The 16,282-nt window shown below is 39.7% G+C and overlaps 1 pseudogene across 1 annotated transcript in view; it reads right to left on the reverse strand.

Annotated features, from left to right (window-relative positions):
• Positions 1-2,385: 2,385 nt before the first annotated feature.
• The window catches only part of LOC310891537 (adhesion G-protein coupled receptor V1-like), a 75,817-nt pseudogene continuing 61,920 nt past the window's right edge, over positions 2,386-16,282 (reverse strand). The window contains exons 36-49 of the transcript in view: positions 16,003-16,166; positions 15,346-15,439; positions 13,252-13,330; positions 12,624-12,762; positions 11,978-12,119; positions 11,229-11,491; positions 9,466-9,641; positions 8,500-8,624; positions 7,491-7,657; positions 7,262-7,405; positions 5,908-6,015; positions 5,169-5,421; positions 4,418-4,540; positions 2,386-4,209 (exon numbers count right to left, since the gene is read on the reverse strand). The product of the transcript in view is annotated as an adhesion G-protein coupled receptor V1-like (transcript). The remainder of the gene's footprint in view (positions 4,210-4,417; positions 4,541-5,168; positions 5,422-5,907; positions 6,016-7,261; positions 7,406-7,490; positions 7,658-8,499; positions 8,625-9,465; positions 9,642-11,228; positions 11,492-11,977; positions 12,120-12,623; positions 12,763-13,251; positions 13,331-15,345; positions 15,440-16,002; positions 16,167-16,282) is intronic.

Raw genomic sequence — 16,282 nt, forward strand, 5'->3', positions numbered from 1 at the left:
CGGGGGGGGGCGGCGAGGACAAGGCCAGCACCGAGCTGCGGCGCCTGGGGGAGGGGGGCGGCGACGAGGAGCCCGACTGAGGGCGCCCCCCCCCGAAAAAAAAGGGGGGGGCAAGTGAGAGGCCCCCCCCAAAAGAAATCGGGAGGGGGGTCCTCAGATAGGCCCCCCCCAAAATAAAGAGAGGGGGGTCCCAACTGAGGCCCCCCCACCATAAAAATCTTGAGGGGGGGAACCCAATGAACACGCCTTCCCCCCCAAAATATGGAGGGGAGGGGCCCCAAATGAGACCCCCCCGAAAATCTGAGGGGGGGGCCTCAAGACCCCCCCCCCATAAAATATTTAAGGGGGGGCCCCAAATGACCCCCACCCCCCTGAAAATATGGAAAGGGGACACCAAATGAGCGCCCCCCAGTAAGGGGGGGGGGGCTCAAATGAGACCCCCCCAAAAAACAGAATTTAGGGAAATCCCCACCCCCAAAAACAAACAAACAAAAAAAATAAAAACAAAATTTGGGGAAACGGCCCCAACATTTGGGGAAACGGCCCCAAAATCCGGGGAAACGGCCCCAAAATCCGGGGAAACGGCCCCAAAATCCGGGGAAATGCCCCCAAAAAGCTGCTGCTTGTGACGCAAAGGGGGGGGGGGGGCACGGGGACACCCCCTTAAAAAGAAAAACAAAAACTTTTGGGGGGAAATCGCCCAAAACCTGCACTTTGTTACCCACGTTTGAGACCCCCCCCCCACCGAAACCCCCCAAATTTGGGGAAATCCCCCCAAAAGTCCCAAAATCGGGGGAAATTCCCCCAAAACCCGCCGCTTCTTGCGATTCCTTTTGGGACCCCCCCCCCCCCCCCAGCAAAACCCCCAAATTTGGGGAATTTCCCCCAAAACTTGTGGTGTGCCTGTAGGATTCCCCCCCCCAGACCCCAAATTTTGGGTGAAAATCCCCCCCAAAATCCCTCCCCGTGAGGTCACTTTTAGGACCCCCCCCCAAAAGACCCCCAAATTTGGGGGGGAATCCCCCAAAGCTGCTATTTGTGCCCCCCCCCCCATTTTGGGGTGAAATCCCCCCGAAGCTGCTGCTGGGACCCCTCAAAACCCCAAATTTGGGGAAAACTCCCCCAAACCCATTTGTGACCCCAGTTACCCCCCCCCAAAAAAAACAACCCTTATTTTGGGGAGAAATCCCCCAAAACCCGCAGTTTTGCCCCCCCCCCCCCTTAAAATTTAGAGGAAAATCCCCTAAAAAAATACATTTCTTACCCCTGCGCCCCCCCCGACCCCAAATTTTGGGGGAAATCCCCTAAATCCCGCTGTTTGGGACTCCCCCCCCACACCCAAACGATTTGGGGGGGGCATTTTGGGACCCCCCTTTACCTAAAACACCCTGGGGGGGGCATTTTGGGGTCCCCACCCCCACCCTGAATGATTTGGGGGGGGGCATTTTGGGGCCCCCCCCTTACCTTTAGGGCCTTGGGGGGGGGCATTGTAGGGCCCCTCCCACCCCAAATGATTTGGGGGGGGATTTTGAGGACCCCCCCCCCACCCTAAATCATTGGGGGCAGATTTTTGGGACCCCCACCCCCACCCTAAATAATTTGGGGGGGGGGGGGCATTTTGGGGTCCCCCCCCCACCCAAGTGCCTCGTTCTCCCGGGGGGGCCCCCCCACTTCTGCCCCCCCCCCGCCTGTACATAAACACCGCTCCCTCCTGGACCCCACCGTGGTTTTTTTTGGGGTGGGGGGGCCCCGAAAACAGCCCCCACCCCCCCAAAAATTTGGGGGGGGGCACAGACGAGGCGGGGGGGGGCGCTGCCCTCCTTGTGCCCCCCCCCCCCCGTGGTGGTGGTGGGATCACTTGGGGGAGGCACAAAAGGGGGGAGGATTTGGGGGGGGGGGGCACAACAGATGGGACCGAAGGCGAAGGTGATCCAGGCTCCCAGATGGGTTCCAGGACTGAAGCTCTGGGAGATGGCCTGGGTAAGTTGTGGCTTTTGACTTCCTTTGAGAGCTGCCAGCTCAAAGCCCAAACGTCAGCCAGGCATCTCTGCAGGTGGGAGGGTATAGACCGGCACGTGTGTGTGCCCTGTCAAGGCACGAGCCCTGGTATGCTCTCCTACTGAGCTATTGATGTAGATGGCGCTGGGACAGAAACTTCTCACGGGGCTTTGGTTGCAGAAGTGTCCCCAGGGAGGGCTTTGCCAGACCCTCGGCTGCTTCCTGCGCTGGAGCCCAGCTGGTATCCCAGGGGTGGGTAGTCATTTCACTGACTTCACAAACGAAGCCCTGGTCCTCCAAATTGCACTGGTGCCAAAGTTAACTTCCTACTTTCTGTTCAGGTCCTCTAACAGCGAAGGACAATGCTGAAATAAGAAAATCTTCCCCAACATCCCCTGACATCATAGAGGAGATCATAAAGGAGTTAGAGGAGGCAGCACATGGTGGGTATATTTCACTCTGTCCGCCATAAGACTTGGGAAGCTGAGGTTCTAAATCCATGTGTGGACACACCGTAACCTGCACAGCAGGAAGGGATGGATCAGAGCGGAGACACTCAATTTCACACCTGGCAGGCACTGGTGAGCCTCAGAGAAGGCCGAGAGCCTCTGCTGCCGCTTGTGGGTCACGCCGTGTCCCAGGGGCAGCTGCTAGCCCAGCACTACCATAAGTGGTCCGAGCTGTTCCGTGCAAACATTGGTATCCAGCCAGCAGCAAAGGGCTTCTGCTGAACTTGTGTTCAGCTCCCGCACAGCGCTGCTTGCAGCTGGGCGAGTTCAAGGCAGGAGGCACAGCCCAAGCAGTCCTTGCTGTCTCATTTGCCGGGAGACACATGTCACTGCAGGGGAAAAGCACCCTTGGCGCTTACCTCAGTTTCAGCTGATTTAGCTGTCCAATTCTAGTTGGGTTTCAAATGACTTGGCTGTGCTTCTCCTCTTGTTTGGGGACTGTGGGCTCTTCCCTGATGCCCACGACTGTGCCCACAACATGGTTCAAGAGCTTGCGGCTCAGCCTGATGTGTGTGACTCTTGCCCTTCCCATGGGATGGAGTCAGCATGATGGGATGGACATGCTTCTCAGAAGGGCTGTTCCTGCCTCTGAACTGGATGCAGCTTTTTTCTGTCCTCTTTGAAGGCACGAATTGAGCAACATCTTGCAGTGTGCCAAAAATGCACTATGTGCGATGTGAACAAGAAGATCTCCTGCAATCTCCTGGTCTCGCAGCAGGCCAGATTTTGCTGTCTGTGCTGGTAGACTGCCAGGAGTCGAACACTTAGATTTTTCTTTGTGAATGACATGTTGTGTCCTGGTTCCAGTTAGGACAGAGTTAAGTAGCTCATAGTAGCTGGTAGGGTGCTATGTTTTGGATTAGGATGAGAAGAGCGCTGATAACATGCTGATGTTTTAATTGTTGCAGAGCAGTGTTTACACCAGGCCAAGGACTTTTCGGCTTCTCGCTCTGTCCTGCCAGCGAGCAGGCTGGGGGTGCAGCAGGAGCTGGGAGGGGACAGACCCAGGACAGCTGACCCAAACTGGCCAAAGGGGTATTCCATACCATCTGACGTCATGCTAAACAATATATAGGGGTGGCTGGTCGGGGTGGGGGGCCGGCTGTTCGGGGATAGGCTGGGCATCGGTCAGCGGGTGGTGAGCAATTGCATTGTGCATCACTTGTTTCGTACACATTATTATTATTAATACTATTATCAGTATTATTATTGTTATTTTTTTCCTGTCTTAATAAACTGTCTCTATCTCAACTCACAGGCTTCACTTTCCCGTTTCTCTCCCCCATCCCACGGAGGGAGGGGGGAGGGTGAGCGAACGGCTGTGTGGTGTTTAGCTGCCGGCTGGGTTAAACCACAACAAGCACTAATGAAATAGGCCACCATACAACGAAACATAACAGTCTCCGCTATCACAAATGAGTATCACAGAAAAAGAAACGCAAGGTGTCTCAGACAAGTTATATAAACAAAAAAGCCTACCTAGGTATAAAATCTGACTGGTTGGAAATAGTGGTCAGTTCATAGATCTGTGAGCTGGAGTTAACGGACAAAGCAATCAAGCTCTTGCTGATGTTCAGAGACCTTGCAGTAACTGAAGTGATATGATCTGCATATGGGGCTTCCAGCATTATAGAGAATTGGTTCGCTTCAGAGTTCCAAGCATACAGTGTTGTTATATCCTTACCAGCTAGGAGGACATGGACTACATGGAGCAAAGAGGAAGAGAATATTTTTTTAGTCATATATTTAAAAGTTACTGTCTTAATGCCAGAAGTGCACTTTGCAGAACACTGATTACACTGACTTTTAAGGTCTGATAAATACATATGAAAAAATAAAGACATGCATTTCTGAAATTCCAGCATTATATACTAGGATTTGAAAAAAAAAAAATCTCATTTAAGTCTTACCTAAACCTGAAGGAGGCATGAAGACATGGATATTTCTTACATCATGGACTGGAAGAGATTGGAAGTGTCAAAAAGTAGACTGCCCTGTCTCCCAGACAAAAATTTCAGAAGAATTTCCAGAGTCTACCAAGGAACAAAATGACAAAACTCACATTATTTTGCTGCCTTTTAGTTAAATCACACACTGGTGGCCATTCAAAAGCCAGAGTCTGGCAGCTTTAATTATGAAGTGACACTGATTGTATTATTTTCCTTATTATTTGGTGCATAACTTCGATGCAAGAACATTAAGACTGACATTAGACAACATCTAATTGCAAAGAAACCTGTGGACTGCAACAAAAACTTTTTAGTAGCCATAGAGACAAAATGACATATAAAATGTCAACCTTGTAATAAAATACACGTATACTTTGCTGACTAGTGATCTGTGTGTGGCACAAAGCTCAGAAAAGCTTAGAAAGAGTGTGATAAGCAGGTAGATTAAATAGAGTTATTATTTCCCATTGTTACTGGGAAAGCATTTCATTTGTTTTGTAAGTATTTGAGAACAAGCACAAGGCTTTTATTTTCTGAGAGAAAAAGTAGAGATTACTTTCATAAAATACTTACTAGGGTTAAATGCTTATTGAGTACTGTCACCCCCGCAGTGATTCCAATAGCTTTCTAAACTCCTTTACCACAAAGGCCTTTGCTATCAAACAAGCCATTGTATACTCAGCAAACTCATTCTTTGTTTTCTGCTAAATACCTTTTGCAATAATTACAAAGACATCAGATCCAGAAATCCAGGACTCCATATGTTTTATTTCCTTTGCTGGTACTTGATGAAGCTTCCTAAACTCGTTGTTCAACCACTGATACAAGAGAATGTTTTGGCTGGTATTTGACAAAGAAACTAACAGGTACGTAAAGCCTCCTCTAGGAAACAGGGCTATGTCCACAACTCCATAAAGTGGAAGCTGATGATGCAGAACAAATATGTCTTTATTCCACTGGAAAACCTGTGGAAATACAAAAATCTTTTCTTTATATATTCATAATTAGCACCGAGAGAACTAAAACTAAATGACATGCCAAAAAAAATGGGAAGATTTATGGTGAACTGAATTCCTATATTCTTAGGTGGACTGTACTTTAAAGTAGAAGCCCACTGGTAAGTAATTGGTAATTAACCCTACTGCAAGAAGCTGTGCCTGCTCTTCAGAGGAACAGGTTTATATTCAGAAGCTACTTCTTTGTTTACATGCTACATTTCAAAACTGAAATAACAGTAGCAATAAAAACAAACCAGATGTAAATTATACACTCAGGTAGAGAGTATTTATACATCCAAACAAGTCTGGAATTTTAACTGTTATAAATTTCCAATAGAAACAAAAATAATATGTCAGAAATACATGCTTATAGATTTACTTCCTTTCATTATCCTTTCAGAAATAAGCAAACTACCCACATTAAAGCCAGAGAAGACTGAAGAATATTCAAACCTGGATGGAACTGGAACTGTTTGTGTGACTCACAATAATCAAATAGTCTTCTTCCTCCACTGCAAAATGTTTCACACGTCTGGTATCCAGAACAGAAAGAGTCTGTATCTGCAAGGGAAATATGAGGGTGACTATGTTTATCTACATATGTATATAAACAAATACATTTTATATTACATTGTATATAGTGAGAAAAAGTACGCATAGAATGTTAAGAATTCCAAAATTATGTATAAAACTATACATGAAATAGCTTTTAAAACTTTATATTTTATATATATATATATATATATATATAAGCAACTAATTTACAGAATTAACATAACTTATCATACATTTTCCAGAAAATGTTCTATGACTTGATTGCTTGAGAATTTCTTCCCCCACTTCCAAGCAGAGCTACAGGCTGGGAGATGAGTGGTTGGAAAGCTGCCTGGCCGAGAGGGACCTGGGAGTATTGGTTGATAGTCGGCTGAATATGAGCCAGCAGTGTGCCCAGGTGGCCAAGAAGGCCAACAGCATCCTGGCCTGTATAAGAAGCAGCGTGGCCAGCAGGGCTAGGGAAGTGATTGTGCCCCTGTACTCGGCTCTGGTGAGGCCACACCTCGAGTACTGTGTTCAGCTTTGGGCCCCTTGCTACAGGAAGGACATGGACGTGCTCGAGCGAGTCCAGAGAAAGGCAACGAAGCTGGTGAGGGGTCTGGAGAACAAGTCTTATGAGGAGCGGCTGAGGGAGCTGGGGTTGTTCAGCCTGGAGAAGAGGAGGCTCAGGGGCGACCTTATCGCACTCTACAGGTACCTTAAAGGAGGCTGTAGAGAGGTGGGGGTTGGTCTGTTCTCCCACGTGCCTGGTGACAGGACAAGGGGGAATGGGCTAAAGTTGCGCCAGGGGAGGTTTAGGTTGGATGTTAGGAAAAACTTCTTTACCGAAAGGGTTGTTAGGCATTGGAATGGGCTGCCCAGGGAAGTGGTTGAGTCACCATCCCTGGAGGTCTTTAAGAGACGTTTAGATGTTCAGCTTAGTGATATGGTTTAGTGAAGGACTTGTTAATGTTAGGTCAGAGGTTGGACTAGGTGATTTTGGAGGTCTCTTCCTACCTAGACAATTCTGTGATTCTGTGATTCCCAGGTAATCCTCCCTGCACCCTCAAATGTAAATATATAAAAAATACAAACAATGTAAACAACTAACTATGACAAACTTACATCACTGAAGTTATGTAGTATTTTAGGACACAAAACTAACTCTTGTCACACAGAGTGCTTTTTTCTAAAACATGGCCAGACTGGAGGACCTCCCTTGGTCCTTGCCAACCCGTACTATTTTAAGATTTTAAAATTAAAATCGATTTACCCACAACAATCTGTGTCCAGCCATGAATGCATACACACTGTTGTTAGAAGCTCCCTGTGTGGCTCCTCCATGAGTAACCACAAGGTAGGAAGAGGCTCCAATTTGGAAAGACACACAACTTGTAGGATTCCACATACTGAAATTCTGCAAGAAGAATAAAAAAAAAGTAAGATTGTGACTTAAATTCCTTATTAACTAGCATGTCTGGTGTTCAAAAACAAACATTTACCTCAACAGGAACAAATACTCCTTTCCACTGGTAGACAGTAGAAAACAAAGCTGGAGGCATACGCAACAGAACACCGTACAGGATTTCTCTTGAGGTAAAGAAACACCAACCAGATGCTGATTCTTCCACAAAACTTTGCAAGACAGATAGGACACTGATACCACCCCCTGCAATATAGTAAAAAATAAAATAAAATAAAATAAAATAAAATAAAATAAAAACACTATTTACTATTATATTACTCTTGAGATCTTTTCTAACCCCATTCCCATTATTTACCTCCCAAAGCCAGACCTAGTATGAGAAATGATGAAGTTGTGTCTTAGTATTTGTTATAAGTGTATATAAATACATAGAAATGTTACAATGCTAAGGATATAATGAGAGTTAAGCAGTAAATGTATTTTTCATTCATTACAACTGCACATGGAAGACATATAGGCAATTTGAGTCTGACTCATAATAATTGATCTTGGAATTTAGCTAACAAGAGAATTAGCTAGATAGCAAGTAGTAAAGAAAAAAAAAAAAAAGACAAATTACAAAATGTTCATGTTTTGTTCCCCATTTACAACATGTTCATGTTTTTATTCCAAGACGGTCCCTAAGCACCGTCTTGTCAGAACTAAACTCCAGGAGCTAGACTCTTGCATGTCACATGTCATTTATACTGTGTTAGAAAGATCCTGAGTTACAAGTAGTACGGAACAAATTTTATTACACACACACAAATAAATAAATAAATAAATGGCTAGTGACAATAATGTTCATATTAGCAGCAAAGACAGAAATAGAGATTACTGAAACTGGCAGAAGTGGCTGATGACAAGGTGATTCTTAAGCAGCTAAAGTATTTTATCTACTAAATCTTACATAGGAAAATATTAACTGAATTGTGTCTGAATACTTGAATTTACATTCCCAAGCTACATCTCCTGTATGCTTGGCTACTCTCTTACTATCTCCACTTCTACAAAAGCAGTGGACATTCTCTGTAAAGTGAACGTACTGATGCCAAATGCAGTATCTGATGATGTCTCCCACTCAACGCTCACAGAAACGTTAAGCCCATTACTCCGTGAAACTTTCAAATAAGCTGTAGTGTTGGCTTCTTCAATTATGATGAAATTTGTCCTAAATGTGAGAATCATAAAAATAAGGAAAAAATTATTTTATAGTATATTCATTGCTGTAATAAAAATAAGATTTTTACTGTACAATTCCAGATGCAGAATATACAACAGAAATAAAAAGAAAATATTAATAACAGGTTTCAGTATCTGATGGACTGGTAGCTACATTAATTAGGGTTTCCCAATGATCCTTACTACAATCATGCAAAATCATAGGCAATTCAACAAAATCTTTAAACAGACTGAAATTTAAGTATATTAAATTCACGTAATAAATGTTTAGATAATATTATTATTAAATATTAATATAAATTATTAACTCTAAACATCAATGTATTAATAAAATAGCATACATACATTTTTTATTTAAATAGTAAATTTATTTAATCTGTATGGTTTCAGCTGAATGGTTTTTAAAAATGGCAGTCCATATGTGTCACTTGCTTCTGAAAAACAGCCTTCAGTGAAAGTATATTTTTTACAGGTTTAAAAATGAAAGTAAATTATAAAACGTATGACTTCCTGGACACTGATATGAGGTTTGGAACTTTTAACATGGAATACTATCAGTGGAATATGTAGGCACTAGTGAAGTATTAGTTTATAAAGAAAAATAATAATAAATAAATTGAAATTTTGGATTATGAATAGTCCTTTTTATGCATTTTTCTACTCTTTTGTTTAGCAGTAATAGTATTTCACAATACCTTTCAAAGTTACAGATTTACAAATTGGGTTGCTGAATTTCTTTAATGCGATCCATCAAAAACAAAATTGTAGAGAAATATTATCTCTTTGGAGTATGAGCAACTATCTCCTTTTTACTGATCAGTGTAAAGTACCTATTTCCAACTGTATAGATGCTGAAAAGCCCTAGTGGAGCCTGGTTTTGTAATATTGTAATCATAGTTTCCACTCTCGTGCCTAGTCTGGCTCCTCCAGTTGGATTGAACAGGGTGACAATGAAGTGCTCATCCATTTCTGGTTCTTCATCTAGTACCGCAGAAATATGCAGCGTCTGACAACAAAACAAGCATACAATGTTATTGAGACATGATAACAGATGATGACACAGCTCTATCAGAATGTGCTACCTTTTTTTTAAATTTATTTCACTATAAGGCTTTGGATAGCATAGCAGGAGAAGAGCAGCTCATGAAGCTGGAGAGGACAGAATTGAGGCAAGCTCAGACTGAGTTCAGACTGAGGTTCTAAAGCCATCCATCTAGTGGCCTCCATTGGTGCAACACTAAGATGAGCATATTCACTTTTCGTTGTTGTTGTTCTCTTTTCTTTCTTTTCTCATCCTATGATCCTCTGAAGTTTTTGATCCTAATTTCATACTTTTGTTCTCTATTTATTCCATACATTTTTGGGTAGTTTATACTCACAACACAGCTATAAGTGTAATCAGTTAAGTTGGTTTTAATTTATTTTAGTTGGCAGCTAAGCTATCTTCAGGGAAACAGGGTAATCTCACTACTGGTGCTGTCAAGAAAGAAAAGGAAAAGGAAAAAAAAAAAGCAAGAATAGTGAGAGATTTGAAATACTCTTTCCTCTCGATGCTTCTTTCCCTCTCCTACACCACTGTGGATGAAGATCAGGTCTTCTAAAGGCAATCTCAAACTAGCAAAGAGCAATCTAGAGAAAGCTAAGTGCTTCACTTTCATTTGGGGCTCACTGTCATCCTTCACACTACTCAAACAAGCAAAAAATTTCATAGGTACGCATAGCCTTGCTGTACAAAATAAAAAGTTAGTGATGATGCATTTGGAAATAATACAAAATTTACAATGTTTTATATTTCTGTTCATTTCCACAATAAACCATATTTACCAACTATATTAAGAAGGCTCCAACTTCTTATAGATCTGCTGCATTGTGATTCCAAATGCATCTAAAGGCCAGAAATTGAAAACCAGTGTTTCCAAGAAAAGTTTGTCTCAGTTTCTATCCTATTGCCTGTAATATGCTAACACTAGCTTCACCAGCTTTACTGGCAAAAATAAATAAATCGAATTGTGATTAAACCTTAGAAGAGTCAGGATTCACAAACTTAAGCTAGTTCATTTTGTAGCTGACATTCTTGTGAGGACAGTATAGAGGCAGTGAGCTTAATACTTAAGTTATTTTCCAATCCTAAGACAGACAACTGTTCTACTTTTTGTATTTGTTGCAGCACATTCTGTTTAGTTCAGACTAACTAAAATGTTAAATTACAGAATGGGATTTTTACTTTGATCTTAACTATTAGGCTTGCAAATTATCACTTTAATTTAAAGTAAGTTTGCATTTCAGCTATAGATTGACTACATAAAAAGAACTGTTCCAAAGCACACATGAACGTTATCTATAGTGTACTGTTTTCAATTTACCTCAACCCTTACAAACTAAGAAACACCTAAAGATGAGCCCATTTAATTTTCACACACTTCCACATCAGATAATAACAGGAAATCAGTCACAGCTCATGACTCAATTCACTTTATGAATGAAAGAAGTAGAAAAAATAAACAGAAGATAAAGCACAGACATTTCTGAAATCTTTCCAATATTTCCAAAAAAAAAGCTTCCTAGACTTCTCTGGTAATAACTAGCATATTACCTTGAACCTGACTCCCTCTTCGAGCACAATATATCCTTGAGAAGGGGTCAAATCCATTGTTGCCTCTGAAGAATTAATCTCACTTACAAGATACTGAACAGTCACAGCGCCAAATATTCCCTGAGGTGGTTCTCTGATAATATTCAATACTGCAACACTTTCCATCAAATGGATAGATGTTTGCTCTCTCAGAAAGAAGTGATTGCTGTTATTGAATGACAAAACTCCATGGCCATCATCATTGGCAAGTATAGTAATTGTAGCTTTTGAAAAAGAAATAATGAAAATATTCTTTGGTTAACATAGTAAAATATAAATATACATATATAGTAACATAATACATAACATAAACACAAATACATTCTTCCTTTAGTGTGTATATAATGCTTATGTGTCCATGACATTACCTGAAGAGAATGGGAAGGCATTTCACTTTAACTAGGAAGATCTCTAGACAGGAAGAATATAGTCTCTCCTAGAAAAGGATTATGAACTCTCTAAAAAGACCTCAGTTCAGTGAGGTAGTACACATTGAAAAACTCATCTTCGTGCTTTCTGATTCATTGCTTTACATATAAACTTTTTAATTGCACAGATTTCACAGGGATGTTTCAGAACCTTCCAAAGGAGTATAAAGATTCACCATAGCAGGACAATGGTGCTTTCTGAAATATGATTATTCAGAAAAGTGGAATTAAAATGTGTGCCACAGAATTCTAAAGAAATGGAACATTAAAACTAAGTTTTACCTGTTGTGTTCTCCCCTAATTCCAGCCCCAGAGATGGATTTGTTAAAATTAACTGGAACTTCTCATCACCTTCAGGAATCTCATCATCAAAAATCATGACATCAACAGATTTATGCCTTTCTCCATCAGCAAAAAAAAGAGTCTAGCGTTGAAACACATAAAGCACCGAATACTTACATCAGTTAATATCACACAGAAATTTTTGACTACGGTAAACAGAATTCTGTGAAATAGGAAGGAAGGGAAAGCATAGGAAGAGCCATATTCTCTGTTCCTTATAAACTGATTGAATCAGAAATATAAAGGTTCAGCACATTACAGAATGAGGACAAGAAAGAATAATTTATTTTGAAAGTCCTGTTGCAAAAATAGTCTATGAAAAAGTTTGTATGTCTAATCAAAATTAAATTTGAAATCGATGTTTGAAAGTTTACATTTTGCTTTATATTAAAAAATATATTTTTAAAAAAGAAATAAATAGTAAGAATAAGAATATTTTTATTTCATTCTATTTAGATTACCAAAGCAACTGAAACAAGCTGAAACATCTAGCATCACTACTGATCATTCTGCAGAATAATCAAGAAGATATTCTTTTACGGAAGCTGAAAGAATAAAAAGTACTAGATTTAGAGTTGCTTCTTACCCTTGAGGTTACATTAAAATCCAAACCCAGCTGGGCCTCCAAATTTTGGGCATAAAAAAATACAGACACATTGCCATATGATCCTCTGTTTCGGTAAGCCATTACTGTCAGATTCCCATGAGATTCACTAACTTCAAAACTAAAATAAAAAGAATAATTCTCAATGTTCACTGATTATGTTCTTTTGAAAAAGATAGTACATTTTTATTACATTTTCACTCTGAATTATTCCCTACCTTATAGTTCTCTAACGCATCCTTTTTACCTTTTTTCTCTTATCTAAATTGAATTAAGTAACACGAGGTTTTTGTTTTGTTTTGTTTTGGTTTTTGCTTACATGAATGGTGAGGCTGGAAGAGTTGATGCAGGCTGGGGAGGTTAGGCAAATTGGTGATATAAAAGGACAACAGTGAAAGTAGTAATAAGTAAAAGAATTCTGATTAGATGAATAGTGAATTTTTGTTTTCAGTGTGGGAATCCCACTTTCTAGTTCAGCTGAATTGAATGATTACTTTACCATCTCAAAGACATGGCCCTATTTTTAACAGGAGTTTTACTTTTAGAAAGAAAATGGGCAACACCAATCACTAATTGGCACAGTAAGTTCTTCAAGGAAGATGAGACTTACTTGGTACCTTCCCATTCAATTACTCCTCTTACACCATCATTAGCATCGATAACAATTTGAGAAGCTAAACCTTCCACATCTAAAAGGCAAAACAGAAAGACAAAAATTAAAGAACAATAAAATCAGTTTTCTTGATTTTCAAGAATCACAGAAGCATTTATTCAATCGGTACTAATATTACAGTGTCTTTACAAAAAATGTGTAGGAGAAAATGGGAGTGGGCAAGATAACTGGAAAGAGTCCTTACTACTAGAAGTGCAATAATGCGTCTTGAATTAGCACTGTAATATTTAATAATGCATAAAAAAAAAAAAGACTAAGGAAAATGTAGAAAGTTAAACAGCACATAAAACATTAGAAAATAATAAAGTCTAGATTTGCGATGGAATCTTAATTTGTCTTCACTATAAGTGTTTATTACAATGACATTCAATATTTTGCATTTGCCATTCTGAGTATGAGAAAGACAATGAGGAAGAATAATAAATGATTCAGCATTTCATCTTCTATTTGTGCTTCAGTGCCTCATCATACATTCTAATGGCACACCTCAGATTTCACTACAAATACACAACTATTAATTTATTTGTGGGGTGTTCACATACTGTAATATTCTACTGCTCCATAAAGACATACAGGTATTTACAATTAGCCTGAAATCGTAATTGAATACACTGCAGTGTGAAAAACACCAAATAATAGGTTAATGTCAGAAAAGTCTACTAACTTCAGAGACCAGAACTTTACAGTCAAAACTTAATACTTCTCAGAAAATAGGTTGTTGTTTTTCAGACAACCGCACCACACAACTACCTTAACTTACTTGTTTACTTTTTATAAACTTCAACTTACTTTCTAAAACCAAATTGACTTCACCGAGTCTGCCATAAGTATATTATGTTTAGATCCATATACATTTTTCCATCAATTCAGATAAAACTGAACAAAAGTAGAAGATTATTGCCATGAATCTAAGCCTGTCACTATGAGGTAGAGATGACGATGAGCAATAGCTCTACACAGACAACAGAAGTGTTACTGAGGTTTACAAATCCTGAGGGAGTAATGGCAATTAGAGACATTTCTGCTTCACTCCTGCATTTTCTCATGTCACCCTGTAGTCAGATCTGTTCACCCAGGATCTGTAAGAGTTTGCTCACAGACACACACGCGGACACACGTATTTGAGTCAGGCTATTTCTTCTACCAGAAGAATTCACTGACATGTTATGTGAACACATTTTTTCCTTATGACTTAAAACTATTATTTTCTCATTGTAAGTAAAGCTGACCCAATGCAGTGTCACATCAGTGTTAAATGGTCATGGTTCAAGGAGACAGCCAAAGAGAAAGTGAGACTATACAACACTGTTTAGTTTGGATGAATCTTTCATTCTTATATGCTACTCCTTTCATATTTTAGACTCAACTATTCACAAATCAGCAATGAGTCTTGCAAGTTACCTTTCAATCTGTAACGAATTAACTCAGTCACTTCTATAAGCATGCAAAGAAAAGGGAAAAGAGTCAAAGAAGATGTCTGACATTATATAACTAGTCTTTAGTACCACAGGATAATCCAACAGTTCTTAAAGCTAATGACTACTATTCTACTGAATTCTGAAGAAGCAAAATGAGAAGCAGACTAAGCAAATAATAAAGATCATTGCAAGAGTAGGAAAACCATAAAATATGTTTCCTAAAAGTGATAAAAGAATAAAAACAGACTTTTTTAAAAGAGTGAGCAGAGTAGCCACATAAAGTTTTTTTTTTACTTTTTTTTTTCCATTTTGTAGTTTGTAAATGAAAATCAGATGAAAAAATCACCAATAAACTTTTCAAATAATTGTCCTTTCCAACTGATAATTACTAACTCCTCTACGAAAATTAATTTAAATTTTCCCAGAGTTTAAAAAGCAAGAGATTAAGTGTAATAATAAATCTATTTCATATTCTATGATGTTTCTTCTAAATAACCATGTCTCATCTCAGCATAGTTGGTAAGTAAGAGGAATAATGGTAATCTCCCAAGGTAATATAATATAAACCATTAAAAAGGAAAAGTAAAAATAATTTGCTATAAGATGTTTTTACCTAGCTTAGGTGGGGATGACGTTGAATGGTTCATGATGAGTTCCACTGAAGTTAAATTAACCAAGAAGAATTCTTGCACCTCTGGTATATCATCCTGCAAAACACAAATACAGTACATCCTCTTCTCATTGTCCTTTAAGAAACTTCCACAGAAGTCACCAAAAAGGATCACACAACAAGTCTCTAATATTACTGTGACACTAGAATTCATTTTTCTGTTTTCCTGAAATAATTTTATTGGGTCTGAAACTGATTATCGTGGAAGAATTAAGTAAGACATTATATATCATGAAAAAGATCCTGTGGTGACGCTAAACTATTCTTGCAAATAAATTACTGACCGATTTTAGAGGCATGTATCTCCAGCAATGAAAAAGTATGAGCCTGTAGCCAGCCATGAAGCACACTGTTCTAAATACTACTAGATAGTTGGTAAAGTTTTAATGAGACAACTTTATTACCTTTAGACAGAGGTAGAGCTGCTTTCTGTGACTATTTGATCCCTTGTGATTTTAATATTAAGATTGAAACCATCTTTCTAAATGACAGTGAAATATAACACAGGGCTTCAAATAATGGCTGCAAGCTTTAGTTCCCAAAATATTACCCTTTTGAAATCATACAGAAAAGTACAGAATTAAAGGGTTTAGAGGTTACCTCTAGAATAGTAATATTTATGGCAACTGATGTTTCTCCTTCTTCTAAAATCAGTGAGCCAGAAGCAGGTACATAATCAGCTCCTGGTTCAGCCACAGTCTCTTCTGTCTGATTACTTACAGTGAGCAATCCTGTAACTGTGGCATAAGTAACATTGATAGTACCTGTTTAATTTGTGAGGAGAAAAAAAAAAAGAAAAAAAAAATTGTTTTTCAGTTCTTATATAATGTTCACTGGAATGGATAAAGACAAGAGATCAAATTCTCATCCACAAAATAAA

This window comes from Anser anser (genome assembly GCF_964211835.1).
Source record: "Anser anser genome assembly, contig: HAP1_SCAFFOLD_131, whole genome shotgun sequence".
NCBI lineage: Eukaryota > Metazoa > Chordata > Aves > Anseriformes > Anatidae > Anser > Anser anser.